We start from the raw sequence: 20,907 nt of genomic DNA on the forward strand, positions 1-20,907 counted from the left end.
GCAATGAGTGCCCCCATGCTAAGGGCAGATCTGGGTATCATATTACAGCATCTACTCCAGCACTCTTCCAATGATAGCCACTCAGTAACTATTGGTAGAAGTTCAGTTTTATATGTTAGCTCTAAAACTACTCTAGAATTTTATTTTTTCCATACCACTGTGCATATGCTACCTGAACACTGAATTCTTTATTATTTTCTGAACTTTGGTTCTGAGCTCATTCCATATTTATAATTGTCTTGTGGGGAACTAACCTCCCCAGGGTTGGGAAAAATTCATATCAACATCATGCATCTTGCTAGTCAGTGGATAAGACCTTCCTTCCTGGGGCAATCAGTCATTAAATGTCTGCCTTCGGCTCAGGTCATGATCCTAGAGTCCTGGGATCCACCCTCCACATTGGGCTGCCTGTTCAGCAGGAAGCCCGCTTCTCCCTCTCTCATTCTCCCTGCTCGTGTTCCTTCTTTCACTGTGTCTCTCTCAAATAAATAAATAAAATCTTAAAAAAAAAAAGACCTCCCTTCCTGTATCGCTCAGCAATTAGAATTTTGATCAACTCAGGGCCACAAAGAAATCCATCATGATCAAGATATCCACAGTTGACTAACAACAAAGATAACAGTTAAGGGGAAGTGACATCCTATGCTAGTGAGTTGGGAGATCCTTGGAGTTAGATCCAAGTTAGAGGGAATGATAACTCTTGCCAAAAATCTAAATCAAAGAGATTTTTCCCTTGTTTAAAAAAAAAAAAGTTTAATCAAAACAAAATAAGAAAAGCAGCCAATAAGTTGGCTAGGCAAGAAAAAATATTGTATTTTATAATCTATGGTAAATGAACCAGCTTAATTCATTTTATTGAAATAGTCTAAACCCTCTTCTGTTGGAAGAAGATCCCCCAAACTCCCAGTAAATGTTGACCTCGATTAGCACATAAGCAGGTAGATGTTACACATTTTGGCAGAAGAGTAGCAAAGTGAGCACTGATTCTCAGTTGTTCAGATGGCTGGCTTATTCAATATAACCTCAACCCTATTTGAGAAACTTTGCTGACAGTTCACTTGGTTTCTAAACTCTGAAACTTTCAGAGAACTCTACCAGGAGAATAGTCTTTTACGTGAGGATGGGGAAATCTGGCCCTGAGAGGTTAGAAGTCTGTGCGCTGGTTTTCATTGCATGACATGTGGCAATAGGGAGAGGGGGATTTGTAGAGAAGCTAATTATAACCCATTTGGGGGATCATGGGAGGCTTGATCATTTCCATCATCACCTCAACCTCTTCGGTAGATTAGGGATATATCCCCTGCTACCTCCCTTTGAGGTAAAATGACTCAAACAAGTTGAGCAGATAAGAATTTAGTCTATTAAATACCAGCCACTAGAAATAATTGAGTATTAGGTTCTGCAATTCTCATTCTCTCTGCCCGCCCTCCCTGTTCCACAGCCTTCCCTTTCTCCCTCTCCCCCTATCTCCCTCCCTCTCCTATTATTTCATTTCTAAAATATCTAGATTATCATTGAATCATAAACTAATTAGATCACAGATTTGGAAAGCACTTAGAGATCACATAATCGAATCTTACGAAACAAGGCCTACCTCCTCAATATCTTCCAAAAGATTTCGTTCAGCTTCAATTGAAAGAGTTACAGTGACTCATCTCATTGTGTCTGGAGGCAGCCTACTGCCATGTCATCAAACTTTTATTGACTACCTACAGTGCATCAGGCATGATGCTACAAAAAGAGCCTAGTCTGGATAGTTCTAGTCTTTGGAAATATCTTTCTTTCTTTGAAGTCGAAGTCTTCCTTCTCTGGTTTTCAGGCACTGGCCCTACTTCTGCTTGTTGATGTCACACAGTACAATACAAGCTTTAGCTCTTCCAACAACAAAACCTAAGGGTAGGCCGTATGGCACAGCACTTAAGAGCTTTCACTATGATGTCAGAAAATCAAAAGTGGTGCAATTCCAACCTGCTTTTTGCTATGCAATGGGCAAGGTTCTTAAATACTCAAAGCTTCTGTTTTGTTTCTTTTTAAAATAGGGGTTATAAAATTCACAAGAATGTGCTCTAAAAAAATAGGGCTTATCATAGTACTTACCTAGTAACTTTAAGATAAGAATTACACGAAGGTGTCCATGTAAATGCTGAGCATTTCGGCAGGCAACGTGTAATTACTTGATATATAACAACTTTTTTACTACGAACTGAAGGATCTTTCTCATGACAGAACAGTTGAGGCAATAGCAACTAGGAAAAAACTCAACCACTGGCAATGTTTCTTCTGCCTTTCTCTTCGCTTGCTCCATGTGCTTTTCATGCTGCTGAGCCTTCTTGGTACATACAGTGTATTTTAATTTTGAAACACTTCAAACGTGAACTTAGGTGAAGGATAGCCAATTGTAGGATGGGCAATATAGACTTGTGATAACACCTATTTTGTATGAGATACCAATTAACAGACTATCCCTGTAATTTCTGTTACTATGCCTGCCTATTATGTAGAGTTTTAGGGTAATAGGTAATGGGTAAATCAGGAATTTAATCCCTGTGTAAGAACCTTGGTTTTATTCCATGGAATCATTCTGCTCCTTCATTCAACAAGCATTATGTGGACATCTACAATGCTGGGAACACAAAGTTGAATTGGACATGGGTCCTGCCCTCCAGAAAACCATAATTTGGTGTGGAAACAACAGATATAACACAGATAGTAGCAATAAAGTACATGACCATGAGTCTAACTTCTAGTTAGACAGGTGACTTGAACAGAGTATTGAATTAGACTCTTCATTTGCATAGAAAGAAATGAGGTTGCTTTTATTCAATCATAAAAAGAAATCAACAATTGAACAAGGATTTTTCAATCCAACCAGAATTTATTGAACTTTCTATTTACCTGGTACATAGTCCATTAGGGGCCATAGTCAATACCAAATAAATAAAATGCTTCTTATTCTAATAGAGATCCTTTTCTGGAGGGTGAAACAGAGAACTGTACTGTAGGAAGACAGTGACGCATACGGAATTTTCCTCAGTGATAAGAGTGTTCTGAAAAGCTCAGAACACTTCAAAAATTGCACCTCTTTCTGGAAGAAAGTTCAAAATTTTACAGGGTATTAGTAAAAAATATTTTATGCTAAGTCCTAAAATATCAAAAACCTAAAAGAGTACTGAAAATGACATCTTTCTTTTTCTTACCTTTCTTGATATTTGATGAAGAGTAAGTTATCACCTCCAAGATGGGGTCATATATTATTTCCCTTGCTTTTATCCCCAGAACAGGAGTTCGTGTGGGGAATGACTACTGACCCAGTATAGTGGGGAGACAATGCTCTGGGTAAGGTCACAATAGTAAAGCAGCTGGCTTTGCAGAGGGACAAAGCATGCCTACAATTCAGACAAGGAAAGGCTATAAGATTCCTATTTACTCCTGTTCAGGATTTTCATAGAAAACCATAAAATGTCAAAGTCTCTTAGTAAAGAAGCATAATTGGTCTTTGTTTGCTTCTGGAGCAATTCCTTAGAGCCTTAGATCAATAGAAAGGATGCCTCTAGGTCATGCTTTCTGGGAGAAGATCTTTGAAGGTATTGTTTTAGATGCTATAAATCTACTCTGGTGTTTGCTGCCTGTCCAGACCAGCTTTAATCACTTACCAAACAGAATCTTTGTAAGACCAAGGAAAAGATAGGCCTCGCCAAAAGGACTTTTATTCTCTTAAATCTCACCTCTGTCTCTTGCAGATCTCACCAGGATATGAAAAGAGGCTTAGTTTCTTAGTAAATCAAATATATCTCACTGGATTCTGAGACCAGGGAATTAAGAATCAACACAATGCTAAGATATGAAACCTTCTGGATGATACAAAACTGCCTACAGGCAAGACTCAGCGGTAAGAAAAGCAAATAGTACTGCATAGGGCCCAGAATGACATGCTTTACATTAACAAGGGGGAAATAGGTCCAAATCCTGCTTTCAGACTGGAAGGCATGAGGTTCTCATTAGCACTAAAGGGGTAGGGTCTGTGAGGAAAGGAAAGCCAGACAGATAGGCTTGAAGAGGCAAATTTCAAATACTGAGAGTAGTGACCTTGTACTGAAGAAGCTTTCATATTTACTTGTAAGGGCTATTTCTTATTTCAATTTGAAAATGACCTAGAAGCAACCAGCCAATTGATAACCTCTCCTCTGACTGATGCAAGCCAGGTGCATCTCACTCTCTTACAGACAAGAGAATGTGAGACCCTCAGACCCTCCTCCACTGAATCCAGTACAGGCAGGAGAGGAGAAAAATCGTATCACAAAAGACAAGTTAAATGAACAGTTTAAGATTTATTTTGTAAGGAAAGTAGGGGTGGTCACCAGAGCAAGTCATTTCACAATGCCCAAGTGTAAAGCTGTTAATTGTCAAGAATGAGTTCACAATAAACTGAGCATTGCGACAAGAATACAGAAAAAAAGGTGAAAAACAATAGGAAAACTTTTTTTAAAAATCAGAAGAGTTAGGGCACCTGGGTGGCTTGGTTGGTTAAGTGTCTGCCTTCAGTTCAAGTCATGATCCCAGGGTTCTGGGACTGAGGCCTGCATCAGGCTCCCTGCTCAGTGGGGAGTCTGCTTCTCCCTCTCCCTCTACCCCTCACCCCTGCTTATGCTCGCTTCCTCTTGGTCTCTGTCTCTGTCTCTCTCTCTCTCTCAGGGACACGCGTGCATGTATGCCCTCTTTATCTCTCTCAAATAAATAAATAAAATATTTTTAAAAGTCAGAAGAGTTAGACCTTGGGATAACTGTAATTTTGTTTAGGTCTCAATTACATCTTTACTAGGCTGTCTTCTCTTGACTCAATTTCCCCACACTCCCTCTTCGGTGGTATTCTTCTTGGACACAGCAAGTCTGTAAGTACAGCAGGCATTTAAATAGCACAACTTACTTTACAAAACAGTTAAAATAGAAGATTCAGACCAGCTTTTCCTGGGAATATAGACAAAGATGGGCAGACCTGATCTCTCAATGCTAAGCATCTCAGGGTGCTTAGGGTCAGTTCTAAGCTTCTTAGGTAAAAGCTTGGGTCTTTTTCATAGTTACAATCAGAGTTGTGTGCATATTATGGATTCTGTAATATTTGTCTAATTAAATTTACATTTCCCATGCTCTTATTAAATACATAAAAATGTCCATTTCCTTCTATAGTGAAATGTTTAGATGAGCTTAATAATTAACACCATGGTATGAATTCAGAATCACTAAAAAAATTATTTATTTATTATTTATTTATTTTTTTAGAAAGAGAGAGAGAAAGAGAGCACGTGCAAGCAGTTAGGGCGGGGCAGAGAGAAAAGCAGAGAGAGAATATCAAGCAGACTCCATGCTGAGAGCAGAGCCCAATGCGGGTCTCCTTCTCACTACCCTGAGATCCTGACTTGAGCCAAGGTCCTGACCTGAACCAAAATTAAGACTCAGTCACTTAACCAGCTGAGCCACCCAGGCGTCCCTAAAAAACCTTTTTGATCCAGAGTTAACTTTGCATATTATGCCTTAGCCTGAAATTGAGGTGAGTATGTGAAATATTGCAATGGAGAAGAAGGACTTTCTCTCCTTTGTATAAAAATACTCTTGGATTAATTCTATCCATTTCCCTGTTTCTATAGGGTTCATCTAAGAGATTATGGCATCCATAAAATTAACAATATTCTGTGGTCCTACCATATTTGGTTTCCTGTAAATTATTCTAGAATACTGAAACATCATAGGCCTGACAAAGAGCATCCTGGGATATACTGCTAACAACTTGCAGTCATGTACAGATTGAACTAAACTGGGTTGATAATGTGGGAAAATGTGGTTGTTTTTGAAATCTGTTCTGAGCCTCTAGGAAGAATGACTTTCTCCTACTCTTACACTCTTACAGCAAGCTATTTTTTCTTCTATTCCTCCTGTATTCTATTAAGACTTTTTCACACTCTAAGGCATTCACATCAGTTTGTTTCATTAGATTTAAGCCTTCAAGAAAGTGGAAATCATTTTGTATTCTTTTTAAATCCTTCACAACATGCCAATTTTCAAAATTTCCTCCATATCAGTTCTAGGGGGGGAAAAACACAGTTTATTAATAAGTAACTCAAAATCTTAATGTGAATACAAAAGTCAAATTTTTTTTTTAAAAGTCATTATACTAATCTTTTCACGATCTTTGCAATGCAGTAATTTCCAAAGTGAGGAGCATGCATCCCACGATGTATGTAAAAATCTGTAAATCATTAAATGAAAGGAAGGAGATATTAGAAAATTGGTGTATACTCATTTTTAGCTCATTCCTTATACTTTCCATCAGAAGTTCTTCAGTTCTTTAAATGTGAATTCACTCAGCATGATTAAGTCAAGGAACTTAGTCACTAATGACTGGAAAGGGAAAATATACGTAGAGAAAATAGGGATTCATGGAAAGTTACAAATGAACATACCTCCAAATTACATCCTTCTCTTAACATTATTTTTTATCGTTTTGGTTTCTTCTCTCTTCCTGAGTTGGGTTAGGTTTTTACTGAAGAATACCTACATAGAAAAAAAGGTTACGTGCTGTGCAATTAATCAGTCAAACTGATAAGAAGAGGCAGTCAAAATTAAAAATATATACAAGAAGTATAATCCCAAAAAAGTAAAATAAAATATATACAAAAATGATGATATATGTATATATGTATACATATTCACATTTATTACATTTCATTCAATTTAAGATATCTTCAAATGCTAAAATGTACCAGCAATTTATTAATATTTCCTGAGGAAAAATAAAAGAAGAAATCCTAGGTTAAATGAATATAGAAATTATAATTCACTTACCAGTTATAGAAATGTTAAAATGGGGAAAAAATTGTTTAATTCCTTTTTAAGCCTTCTGTGGTTATGTTTTTCTGTTCTGTGGTATCCATGATTGGTTTCTCTGCTATCCAACTTAAATTTTCCTGGAAATGGTTTAAGTATTTAAATAAATGGGAAATTATTAATACTTCTCCTAGTTTTCTGTTTCATTTAAATTTATCCAGTCACTTTAATATCATTTCAGAATCTATTACAATATTAAGATGTTAAGCATTTTTTATCCTTTAAATTTTCTGCAAAGACAAATGTAATATTAGAAATCCCAAATCAAACAACCCTTATTTTGCAAATATTTTTGAACATTAATAAATCAAACAACTAAGTGGATTTGTAAACCTGGACGATTTGTACACAAATTTAAGGGCCCACTGAATTAAGTCAAAATCGACAAATCACAGTATAAAGTCATAGAATGGGTCAATGTTTCCTAGCAAATAGATTGATGAAGATACTTAATAGATATTTAATTATTGAGTATTGACTAGTAGAAAATACAGAATGTGCTATGAATTCTTAAGTGGATTTGTTTCCCTCAAAATATCCTCTAAAATATTTCACTTGTTCTGATAAGCATTTGTTTAATTAATGCAGAAATATACGGCTGGAACCAGGAATTGTCATCATCCCTTTAAAAAGTACCCATCAGTATCTGGCCAAGATGATAGAACCCACACCAATTACTTTATTACATAAAATATAAGAAGTTGGAGGATGGAAAATGTCAAAAGGAGACACTTCCGTAACACAGAGATAAGGAATTAAAAGATGTAAGATGCTTCCTACAGTTGCAGACAGATTAAAGAGGTTGGGGCATTGAAAATCTAGAAGCTGGTTGAGGAGTCCTCCAGAGCTGACGCTCAGACTTCAAGAGAACAAATGAACCCTTTGGTCCTGGTACTTCCAAGAGTAACTGCCTAGTACTGGAAGTCAGTGCACCAAAAAATGTTGAAAACTAGAACCAAATATTTCTGCCAGGGTGAAATGTCTAACAGAAATCCAGCTGGCAAATGAGACACATGGCTTACAGAGAAAGAGACCCAGCATCACAAACCAGGTTAAGAAGAAATTTTGACTGAGAAAAAATAGTTTAATAATTAGTGCACAGGTGTGCACACACACACCCTCTCTGAAAATATACCCAAGACTTTTAAAAATAAGTGCATCCTATGAACAAACACGTCTATTATAGGAATTGCTTATCTGTAACTATGCCCAGCATATTTTATCCTACTTTTTAAAACTTTCTCCTAGACATTTCTTAAACATTTCCTTAATCTAGGACTCCTTCATTTTTTTACATGCTCCAATGTATAGTTTATAATTGTCTAATGATATTTATAAATTTAAAAAAATCTAGTGATACCGCTATATCACTGAAAATCTTTAAACTTTTCTCTTTGCTTTTGGGATACAGTTTAATGTTTGAAGTCTTCATAGTATCATCTCCAACCACTTAAATAAGTTGACAGTTGAGACTGGTGTCTGGAATCAGATTGTGTGAGTCAAACCCAGCACCCCTTGCAAATCCATTGTGTGTGTTTGAACAAGCTACAGAATTTCATTTAGCCCCTGTTTTCTCATCTGAAATTGGGGATAATAAGAATATCTACTACAGAAAGATGTTGTCAGGACTAAATAAGCTAATATTTGTAAAGTAGTTAACCCAGCACCTGGCAAATAGGATATCTTATCAATTACTAGCTTTTTTCCTCTTATCATATTGGACTAGTCAGTATTCCTCAGAAATCGCACATATTTGCACAAGCTCTTTTCCTCTTGAAAAGAAATTCTTAAAAAAAAAAAAGAATTTATTTATTTATTTGACAGAGAGCTAGACATCACAAGTAGGCAGAGGGTGGGGGGAAGCAGGCACCCCACTGAGCAGAAAGCCCGATGCAGGGCTCGATCCTAGGACCCTGAGATCATGACCTGGGCCAAAGGCAGAGGCTTAACCCACTGAGCGACTCAGGTGCCCCAAAAAGAAATTCTTCTGTACCCACCATTTTACCCAGTTAAATTCAATTCAACTTTTTTTTTTTAAGATTTTATTTATTTGAGAGAGAGTGAGAAAGAGAGAGAGCATAAGCTCGGGGGAGAGGCAGAGGGAAAGGGAAAAGCAGACTCCCCACTGAGCAGGGAGCCTGATGTGGGTCTCGATCCCAGGGTCCTGGGATCATAACCTGAGCTGAAGGCAGACTCAACCGACTGAGCCACCCAGATGCCCTTCAATTCAACTTTCAATATCAGGTCAAGCATTTCCTGATCCAGATAGTTGTCCCTAGCCCCTGCCTGAAGCAGCTTCTCTTCCTTTTTTGCTTCCAAAGCAACTTTTGAACATGAGATCAAAGTTCTTACTGAGCCATGCAAAGAAATGCCTTTTACTGATTTGTTAATCTTTCTTATGGATTCTAAGGTCCTCACAGGCTGGGCCATGACTTATTCAGTATTGATCCCATAGGGGCAAACTCTGGGTCTGGCACATGTTCAGGCTTTAACATGCATTTGTTTACACACAAAATGTTCAGAATAGTATTATTTATAGGTACAATAAATCAAAATAATATGTAAATGATATATAAAATAAATGTGGTTCATTTAGAAAAATGATTAAATAAAATACAGAAACCAGATCTACTGAACTGATTTATGCAGGCATTAAAAATGTTTTAATACCATGCAATAATAAGGAAAATATGTGGATATCTAACTATGTGAAAAGCAGTTACCAAATTATCATATGCATATAAAAATAACAAAGCAAAAGAATAGAACAAATGTTAATATTTAAATAAAGAAAATACTAAAATAAACATAAGAAAGGTTAAGTTTGTTTGTCTTTGAATATTGGTGCCTTGAGTGATCTTTTTCTTTTTTCTATTTAATGTGTTTTCTTAATATTCCATCATGAGTATAAGTTTTAAGTACTAATATTAAATATAGTTTTATTTTTAATAAAAAGAACTTTGCCCATTTTTCAAATAATATTGAAAAGTGTATACAACACTTAATTATAGAATTCCAACTGCAAAAGCATTTTCAAGTTAGCTGATTTACTTAAATAACTGTCTGAACTTAGAAGTTAAAAAATCCAAAATATCTCACATTTGGAGAGGATGAATACAAGTTATGTTTTCACTTCTGAGAAGACGAACCATCCCACATATTAAATATCAGCCACTCCAGGGAATGCAGAGACTAAACTGTGAGAAGGGCCTGTTTGTCCTGGGTACCTATCACTCCAAGTGTAGCCACTGTTTCCTGTTGCATGTTCTGCAGGCCAACCATGTGGGCTACTAGACTCATCGGCTCAGATCCTTCTCCAGACCAGATAGAAGGACACAATTGGACATACTAACTCACAATCAGATTGCAAATAAGGACTAAATTAATATACCTTTCAGAGGTATTTCCATTCAATTAATAAATCATACAGAACTAAAGAGATTTAAGCTCTGAAGGTATACAATGGAGAGATTTCAGATCCTATCAATGACAGTGATCATTATTATTAATAGATTAAAATACATAAATCTAGTATAACATAAATAATAAATATTTGAACAATGAAAACCTTAATGGAGCTGTTAGTATAATCATAAACACATAATAATAATAATAATATGAGAGTTATTATTTAATTTTATGCTGGACAGTATGTTATCTGCCTTTCTATATCCACTCATTTAATTCCTCACAAAAACCTTGTGAATGAAGGTAAAATCCCTCATTTTTGATATGGGAAAACTGAGGCAGACACAAAAGTGTTATATAGCATGCCAAGGGTCAACACAGCAGGTGTATAGATCAAGTCTTCTGAACCCTGCAATCTACAGTCTTCACATATTTCTGGACAGAAACAAGTGCCCTATGCTCATGAAATCCAGTATTAATCCCTGGGGCACCTGGGTGGCTCAGTGGGTTAAAGCCTCTGCTTTTGGCTCAGGTCATGATCCCGAGGTCCTGGGATCGAGCCCCGCATGGGGCTCTCTGCTCAGCGGGGAGCCTGCTCCCTCCTCTCTCTCTGCCTGCCTCTCTGTCTACTTGTGATCTCTGTCTGTCAAATAAATAAATAAAATCTTTAAAAAAAAAATTCCTGCTCTTCTCTATCTAAAAGGATAGTCTATTTAAAAAAATTCTTTAGGGGCAACTGAATGGCTCAGTTGGTTAAATGTTGGACTCTTGGTCTCGGCTCAGGTCATGATCTTGGGGTCATCGGATTGAGCCCCATGTCGGCTCTAGGCTCAGTGGCGAGTTGGTTTAAGATTCTCTTTCTCCCTCTCTGACCCTCTCCCTGCTCACGCTCATGCTCTCTCTCTCACTTTCTCTCAAATAAGTAAATAAATACAATCTTTAAAAAAAATTGTTGAATACCTGGTAATTGTTCAATGTATTGCTAGGTGTGGTGGGAATGCAAAATAAAAGATAATGGTTCAGAGTTTTGGAATCCGACTGACCAATATGACCTCAGAACTCCACTTTGTCACACAGTAATGAAATCAAACAAGCTAGTTAAAGTTCAATTTTTGATTGTTTGTTATGTATCTGGAAAAAGGATAAAATATATCACATTGTTTAATGAGCAGTTATGAAGCAAATTTATGTAATATATTTAACATAATGGCTTGGCACATAGTAAACATTCAACAAAATTCAAAATATGGATCTATGTCCCCTTTTACACATGGCTATGAGTGTCTTGCAAGCTTAAAGTGTTTAGGATACTATTTATATGGTTTTTTTTTAAACCCAATTTTCTTAAAAATCAAGAAACTTAAAACACTCATTAATCTCACAGTCTTTGACAAATACAAGACAGTACACTTGCACTTAGGAATAGAAGAAGGATTACCTTTTTATCTTTGGTTAATGAAAATTATGAAACCCTACTTATTTCAACATTGAGAAATATAGTTCCTCTTACATGTGTTCAATTTTCACAGATTTGTATAAGGTTAACCTCTTTTAATCGTCCCCCTCAACAAATGTTTTTGTTGGAGGTTCTTTTTCCTTTTCTTTCCAATGTCACGGCAACACTCCTGTGATACTGACTTGGAGCACAGAGCCTTGGCCAGAGTGTATGGCGAAAACCCACACTGGAGTGTCCACATGAAACTGGAAGGGAATTGAATAAACTGCAGCTCATGCCCTCCCTGAGGGGCAGATTAGATGACCCAATACAGCTTGTTCATTCGTAGTTTCTATGATTCATAAACAGAAACAAAACATTGTCTCAACTGAAAAGGGAGAAATGGTGTTTTTTCTGAGAAATGTTTTCATGTGTCCCTGCCCTGTGTGCTCACTGTTTGGTGACACTGTCCACAATTTCAGCCCCTCGGGTGGATAGATTTCCATACTTACTGACAAAGTATTTGAAGACATCCTCATGTCTCTCATCTTCCCCTTTCAGTTCATTTAGCCCCATTACACATATTAATAGCTATGTCATGTTCTGTAAAATGGAAGACCTATTCCTGAGTACCATTCTGGCTAATATTAGTAATTGAAGAAATTCACTCTTTTATTTGAAGTTTTCCAATGGCTTCATACTAAAGGTGAAAAATCACAAACTCCTTTCCATTTTAACTTAATACGTTTCATGTGTTTTCCTTTGTTCAGTATGGTATCAACAAACAAACAAGGGTTCAAATTCAAGAAGAACTGGGTGCATTTGAATATTTCCTTCTCATACCTTGGACAAACAATCTAATCTCCTAGAGTCCCATTTCCTCATCTGCACAATGGGTTTAATAATAACTTTTGTTATAAGGTTTAAATGATCTAATGAGTAGAAAATAATTTTTATAATGTGTGTGCCCAACCATGGCACCCTCCTTCTTCTTTTTTTTTTTTTAACCCTCCTTCTTTTTGTACAATCCTGAGATTCTGTACTAGTTCCTATAAATTATCATTCTTATCTCAACAGCTATTGAATGAATCAAAAGAATGTACTTGGAGTTTGTATTATTGCTTCAGACATGGCAAACATTTGAGCCCATCTACTCTCAGATTATCATCATGGACCCTCCATAAAAGGTAACATTTTCTTTCTTCCCTCTTTCCCCATTTTTTTTTTTTTGGTCTCCTTTTTTTTTTTTCTTTCCTTCCTACTTCTACTCCATAAAATAGAAAATATGAAGAACATTTTTTTTTATTAATTTAGGTTTCCATTTATTGAAGTTCTTTTGAGTATTATTTTAATGTACTTTGTCAACAGGACTAATTCTAATGAAATAAGTTCATACAAATCCATTATTTGAGCATTAGCCTTATTACCATTACTTTTTAATGGTAATAGCAATAGAATATTGGAGCTCATTGTATTGCAAAGTTCCAATAATTCTAGAGAGAAATAATTTTTGCATTATAACTCGGTCCAGACTGTGTAATTTGTCTGCTAACTTTTCATCACCACAATATTTATGATTTAGGATGTTATGAGGAAACATAGACTTATGTCCATCCATTTGCCTCATGCTCCCCACCTAAAATCATAATTCTTCAGGCACCAGATTCATTACCCTAGCAGTCTACACCCAAGGACACGTGTACTCACTCAATACAGAATAAACAAAGAGACATGAAGTGATACATAAAACCAAACTTCTTATAATATGGAAACAAGAAATAACTCTTCTTAAAAGTATGAAAATCTGGGTAAGTTTGAGAGACATGACAATCATTATAAAATTAACTCGAGGGAGGAGTCAAGATGGTGGAGAAGTAGCAGGCTGAGACTACTTCGGGTAGCAGGAGATCAGCTAAATAGCTTATCTAAAGATTGCAAACACCTACAAATCCAACGGGAGATTGAAGAGAAGAAGAACAGCAATTCCAGAAACAGAAAATCAACCACTTTCTGCAAGGTAGGACTGGCGGAGAAGTGAATCCAAAGCGACGGGAAGATAGACCATGGGGGGAGGGGCCGGCTCCCTGCAAGCGGCGGAGCAACGGAGCAAAATCAGGACTTTTAAAAGTGTGTTCCGCTGAGGGACATCGCTCCAGAGGCTTAACTGGGGTGAAGCCCAGGTGGGGTCAGCGCGGCCTCAGCTCCCGCAGGGTCGCAGAAGGATCGGGGGTGTCTGAGTGTCGCAGAGCTTACCGGTATTAGAACGGGGAAGCCGGCTACAGAGACAGAGCCGAGGAGTGACTCTCAGCTCGGGGTTGCCTTGAACCGGTCGCAGGCTCGGTCAGCTCGGAGTGCGGCCGGAGGCCAGGGTGACGGGAGTCATTGGGCGCTGTTCTCTGGGGGCGCACTGAGGAGTGGGGCCCCGGGCTCTCGGCTCCTCCGGGCCGGAGACTGGGAGGCCGCCATCTTCACTCCTGTCCTCTGGAACTCTATGGAAAGCGCTCAGGGAACAAAAGCTCCCAAAAGCAAACCCGAGCGGATTACTCAGCGCAGCCCCGGGTAAGGGCAGTGCAACTCCGCCTGGGGCAAAGATGCCTGAAGAATCACTACAACAGGCCCCTCCCCCAGAAGATCAACGGGAAACCCAGCCAGGACCAAGTTCACCTACCAAGGAGAGCGGCGGAATTCCAGAGGAGAAGAAAGCAAAGCACGGAACTCATGGCTTTCTCCCCATGATTTTTTAGCCTTGCAGTTAATTTAATTTTTTTTTCTTTTTCAAATTTTTTTTCTTTTTCTCTTCTTCTGCTAAATTTTTTTTAACTTTTACTGTTTTCTTTTTTTAACGTTTTTTAAATAGTTTATCTAATATATATATTTTTTCCTCTTTTTATATTTTTTCTTTATCGGCTTTCTTTTTTTTAATAGTTTCTTTTTTTTTTTTCTTTCTTTCTGAACCCCTTTTTATCCCCTTTCTCCCCCCTCACAATTCGGGATCTCTTCTGATTTGGCTAAAGCATATTTTCCTGGGGTTGTTGCCACCCTTTTAGTATTTTACTTGCTCCTTCATAAACTCTTATCTGGACAAAATGACAAGGCGGAAAAATTCACAACAAAAAAAAGAACAAGAGGCAGTACCAAAGGCTAGGGACCTAATCAATACAGACATTGGTAATATGTCAGATATAGAGTTCAGAATGACGATTCTCAAGGTTCTAGCCGGGCTTGAAAAAGGCATGGAAGATATTAAAGCAACCCTCTCGGGAGATATAAAATCCCTTTCTGGAGAATAAAAGAACTAAAATCTAACCAAGTTGAAATCAAAAAAGCTATTAATGAGGTGCAATCAAAAATGGAGGCTCTCACTGCTAGGATAAATGAGGCAGAAGAAAGAATTAGCGATATAGAAGACCAAATGACAGAGAATAAAGAAGCTGAGCAAAAGATGGACAAACAGCTACTGGCCCACGAGGGGAGAATTCGAGAGATAAGTGACACCATAAGACGAAACAACATTAGAATAATTGGGATTCCAGAAGAAGAGGAAACAGAGAGGGGAGCAGAAGGTATATTGGAAAGAATTATTGGAGAGAATTTCCCCAATATGGCAAAGGGAACAAGCATCAAAATCCAGGAGGTTCAGAGAACCCCCCTCAAAATCAATAAGAATAGGTCCACACCCTGTCACCTAATAGTAAAATTGACAAGTCTTAGTGACAAAGAAAAGATCCTGAAAGCAGCCCGGGAAAAGAAGTCTGTAACGTACAATGGTAAAAATATTAGATTGGCAGCAGACTTATCCACAGAGACCTGGCAGGCCAGAAAGAGCTGGCATGATATATTCAGAGTACTAAATGAGAAAAACATGCAGCCAAGAATACTATATCCAGCTAGGCTATCATTGAAAATAGAAGGAGAGATTAAAAGCTTCCAGGACAAACAAAAACTGAAAGAATTTGCAAATACCAAACCAGCTCTACAGGAAATATTGAAAGGGGTCCTCTAAGCAAAGAGAGACCCTAAAAGTAATAGATCAGAAAGAAACAGAGACAATATACAATAACAGTCACCTTACAGGCAATACAATGGCACTAAATTCATATCTCTCAATACTTACCCTGAATGTGAATGGGCTAAATGCCCCAATCAAAAGACACAGGGTATCAGAATGGATAAAAAAACAAAAACCATCTATATGTTGCCTACAAGAAACTCATCTTAAACCCGAAGACACCTCCAGGTTTAAAGTGAGGGGGTAGAAAAGAATTTACCATGCTAATGGACATCAGAAGAAAGCAGGGGTGGCAATCCTTATATCAGATCAATTAGATTTTAAGCCAAAGACTATAATAAGAGATGAGGAAGGACACTATATCATACTCAAAGGATCTGTCCAACAAGAAGATCTAACGATTTTAAATATCTATGCTCCTAACGTGGGAGCAGCCAACTATATAAACCAATTAATAACAAAATCAAAGAAACACATCGACAAGAATACAATAATAGTAGGGGATTTTAACACTCCCCTCACTGAAATGGACAGATCATCCAAGCAAAAGATTAACAAGGAAATAAAGGTCTTAAATGACACACTGGACCAGATGGACATCACAGATATATTCAGAACATTTCATCCCAAAGCAACAGAATACACATTCTTCTCTAGTGCACATGGAACATTCTCCAGAATAGATCACATCCTCGGTCCTAAATCAGGTGTCAACCAGAATCAAAAGATTGGGACCATTCCCTGCATATTTTCAGACCACAATGCTCTAAAGCTAGAACTCAATCACAAGAGGAAATTTGGAAAGAACCCATATACATGGAGACTAAACAGCATCCTTTTAAAGAATAAATGGGTCAACCAGAAAATTAAAGAAGAATTGAAAAAATTCATGGAAACAAATGATAATGAAAACACAACAGTTCAAAATCTGTGGGACACAGCAAAGGCAGTCCTGAGAGTAAAATATATAGTGGTACAAGCCTTTCTCAAGAAACAAGAAAGGTCTAAAGTACACAACCTAACCCCACACCTAAAGGAGCTGGAGAAAGAACAAGAAAGAAACCCTAAACCCAGCAGAAGAAGAGAAATCATAAAGATCAGAGCTGAAATCAATGAAATAGAAACCAAAAAAACAATAGAACATATCAACGAAACTAGGAGCTGGTTCTTTGAAAGAATTAATAAGATTGATAAACCCCTGGCCAGACTTATCAAAAAGAAAAGAGAAAGGACCCAAATAAATAAAATCATGAATGAAAGAGGAGAGATCACAACGAACACCAAAGAAATACAGACAATTATAAGAACATACTATGAGCAACTCTACGCCAACAAATTTGACAATCTGGAAGAAATGGATGCATTCCTAGAGACATATAAACTACCACAACTGAACCAGGAAGAAATAGAAAGCCTGAACAGACCCATAACCAGTAAGGAGATTGAAACAGTCATCAAAAATCTCCAAACAAACAAAAGCCCAGGGCCAGACGGCTTCCTGGGGGAATTCTACCAAACATTTAAAGAAGAACTAATTCCTATTCTGAAACTGTTCCAAAAAATAGAAATAGAAGGAAAACTTCCAAACTCATTTTATGAGGCCAGCATCACCTTGATCCCAAAACCAGACAAGGATCCCATAAAAAAAAAGAACTACAGACCAATATCCTTGATGAACACAGATGCAAAAATTCTCGCCAAAATACTAGCCAATAGGATTCAACAGTACATTAAAAGGATTATTCACCACGACCAAGTGGGATTTATTCCAGGGCTCCAAGGCTGGTTCAACATCCGCAAATCAATCAATGTGATACAACACATTAATAAAAAAAAGAACAAGAACCATATGATACTCTCCATAGATGCTGAAAAAGCATTTGACAAAGTACAGCATCCCTTCCTGATCAAAACTCTTCAAAGTGTAGGGATAGAGGGCACATACCTCAATATTATCAAAGCCATCTATGAAAAACCCACCACAAATATCATTCTCAATTGAGAAAAACTGAAAGCTTTTCCGCTAAGGTCAGGAACACGGCAGGGATGTCCGTTATCACCACTGCTATTCAACATAGTACTAGAAGTCCTAGCCTCAGCAATCAGACAACAAAAGGAAATTAAAGGCATCCAAATCGGCAAAGAAGAAGTCAAACTATCACTCTTCGCAGATGATATGATACTCTATCTGGAAAACCCAAAAGACTCCACTCCAAAACTGCTAGAACTTGTACAGGAATTCAGTAAAGTGTCACGATATAAAATCAATGCACAGAAATCAGTTGCATTTCTCTACACCAACAACAAGACAGAAGAAAGAGAAATTAAGGAGTCCATCCCATTTACAATTGCACCCAAAACTATAAGATACCTAGGAATCAACCTAACCAAAGAGACTAAGAATCTATACTCAGAAAACTATAAAGTACTCATGAAAGAAATTGAGGAAGACACAAAGAAATGGAAAAATGTTCCATGCTCCTGGATTGGAAGAACAAATATTGTGAAAATGTCTATGCTACCTAAAGCAATCTACACATTTAATGCAATTCCTATCAAAATACCATCCATTTTTTTCAAAGAAATGGAACAAATAATCCTAAAATTTATATGGAACCAGAAAAGACCTCGAATAGCCAAAGGAATATTGAAAAAGAAAGCCAGAGTTGGTGGCATCACAATCCTGGACTTCAAGCTCTATTACAAAGCTGTCATCATCAAGACAGCATGGTACTGGCACAAAAACAGACACATAGATCAATGGAACAGAATAGAGAGCCCAGAAATGGACCCTCAACTCTATGGTCAACTCATCTTCGACAAAGCAGGAAAGAATGTCCAATGGAAAAAAGACAGCCTCTTCAATAAATGGTGTTGGGAAAATTGGACAGCCACATGCAGAAAAATGAAATCGGACCATTTCCTTACACCACACACGAAAATAGACTCAAAATGGATGAAGGATCTCAATGTGAGAAAGGAATCCATCAGAATCCTCGAGGAGAACACAGGCAGCAACCTCTTCGACCTCAGCCGCAGCAACATCTTCCTAGGAGCATCGCAAAAGGCAAGGGAAGCAAGGGCAAAAATGAACTTTTGGGATTTTATCAAGATCAAAAGCTTTTGCACAGCAAAGGAAACAGTGAACAAAACCAAAAGACAACTGACAGAATGGGAGAAGATATTTGCAAATGACATATCAGATAAAGGGCTAGTGTCCAAAATCTATAAAGAACTTGGCAAACTCAACACCCAAAGAACAAATAATCCAATCAAGAAATGGGCAGAGGACATGAACAGACATTTCTGCAACAAAGACATGCAGATGGCCAACAGACACATGAAAAAGTGCTCCATATCACTCGGCATCAGGGAAATACAAATCAAAACCACCATGAGATATCACCTCACACCAGTCAGAATGGCTAAAATTAACAAGTCAGGAAATGACAGATGCTGGCGAGGATGCGGAGAAAGGGGAACCCTCCTACACTGTTGGTGGGAATGCAAGCTGGTGCAACCACTCTGGAAAACAGCATGGAGGTTCCTCAAAATGTTGAAAATAGAACTACCCTATGACCCAGCAATTGCACTGCTGGGTATTTACCCTAAAGATACAAACGTAGTGATCCGAAGGGGCACGTGCACCCGAATGTTTATAGCAGCAATGTCTACAATAGCCAAACTATGGAAAGAACCTAGATGTCCATCTACAGACGAATGGATAAAGAAGATGTGATATATATACACAATGGAATACTATGCAGCCATCAAAAGAAATGAAATCTTGCCATTTGCGACGACGTGGATGGAACTAGAGGGTATCATGCTTAGCGAAATCAGTCAATAGGAGAAAGACAACTATCATATGATCTCCCTGATATGAGGGAGAGGAGATGCAACATGGGGGGTTAAGGGGGTAGGAGAAGAATAAATGAAACAAGATGGGATTGGGAGGGAGACAAACCATAAGTGACTCTTAATCTCACAAAACAAACTGAGGGTTGATGGGGGGAGGGGGGTTGGGAGACGGGGGGTGGGGTTATGGATATTGGGGAGGGTATATGCTATGGTGAATGCTGTGAAGTGTGTAAACCTGGCGTTTCGCAGACCTGTACCCCTGGGGATAAAAATATATGTTTATAAAGCTGTAAAAAAAAAAAAAAAGAAAGAAAGAAAGAAAGAAAGAAAGAAAGAAAGAAAGAAAGAAAGAATGAATACCCAAGTTTTGTAGCAACATGGACGGGACTGAAAGAGATTATGCTGAGTGAAGTAAGTCAAACAGAGAGAGTCAATTATCATATGGTTTCACTTATTTGTGGAGCATAACAAATAGCATGGAGGGCAAGGGGAGATGGAGAGGAGAAGGGAGTTGAGGGAAATTGGACAGGGAGGTGAACCATGAGAGACTATGGACTCTGAAAAACGATCTGAGAATTTTGAAGGGGTGGGGGGTGGGAGGTTGGGGTCACCAGGTGGTGGGTATTGTAGAGGGCACGGATTGCATGGAGCACTGGGTGTGGTGCAAAAATAATGAATACTGTTATGCTGAAAAAATAAAAAATTAAAAAAAAATAAAATTAACTCAAATTTATAATTTTGAAGTGTTCTCCCTATGTTATTTCACTTTATCCTCAGAATGATCCTTGGGTTTTTTTGTGGGGGGGTTGGTGGTGCTGATAGTATTGGTATTTTTCACTATTCCACAAAGGAGGAAACTGAGGAGTAGAGGGTGTAGTGATCTTAAGGTGCTATACCCCCAAATGACAGACTCAGTCAAACTAAGTTTTCTGAAATCACATCACACTCTCTGATATTACCTTCACCATTCTATTTATGGTACTCCCCTCTTAATTGTGGTTTCAGTGACCCTTACTCAACCCTGGTTTGGAAAAAGATTGTCCTCCATCTGACCTCTCATAAGAAGGTGAGTAGTAGCCTAATGCTAAGTCATAGTGCCTACAGCATCCCCCTCACTTCATCTCATCTCTTGCACATTTAATCATCTGACATCATCACAAGAAGGATGAGTATGGGGGCGCCTGGGTGGCTCAGTGGATTAAAGCCTCTGCCTTCAGCTCAGGTCATGATCTTAGGGTCCTGGGATCGAGCCCCGCATCGGGCTTTCCACTCAGCAGGGAGCCTGCTTCCCTTCCTCTCTCTCTCTGCCTACTTG

General features: G+C 38.0%; 1 long non-coding RNA gene across 1 annotated transcript in view; it reads left to right on the forward strand.

Moving 5' to 3' along the window:
* Window positions 1–20,907, forward strand: part of LOC125098494 (uncharacterized) — a 610,756-nt gene that overhangs the window by 464,002 nt on the left and 125,847 nt on the right. Inside the window, exons 5-7 of the long non-coding RNA XR_007126846.1 lie at window positions 3,741–3,889; window positions 12,800–12,909; window positions 20,598–20,658. This is a non-coding gene — a long non-coding RNA (uncharacterized LOC125098494). The remainder of the gene's footprint in view (window positions 1–3,740; window positions 3,890–12,799; window positions 12,910–20,597; window positions 20,659–20,907) is intronic.

This window comes from Lutra lutra, chromosome 4, assembly GCF_902655055.1.
Source record: "Lutra lutra chromosome 4, mLutLut1.2, whole genome shotgun sequence".
Taxonomy (NCBI): domain Eukaryota; kingdom Metazoa; phylum Chordata; class Mammalia; order Carnivora; family Mustelidae; genus Lutra; species Lutra lutra.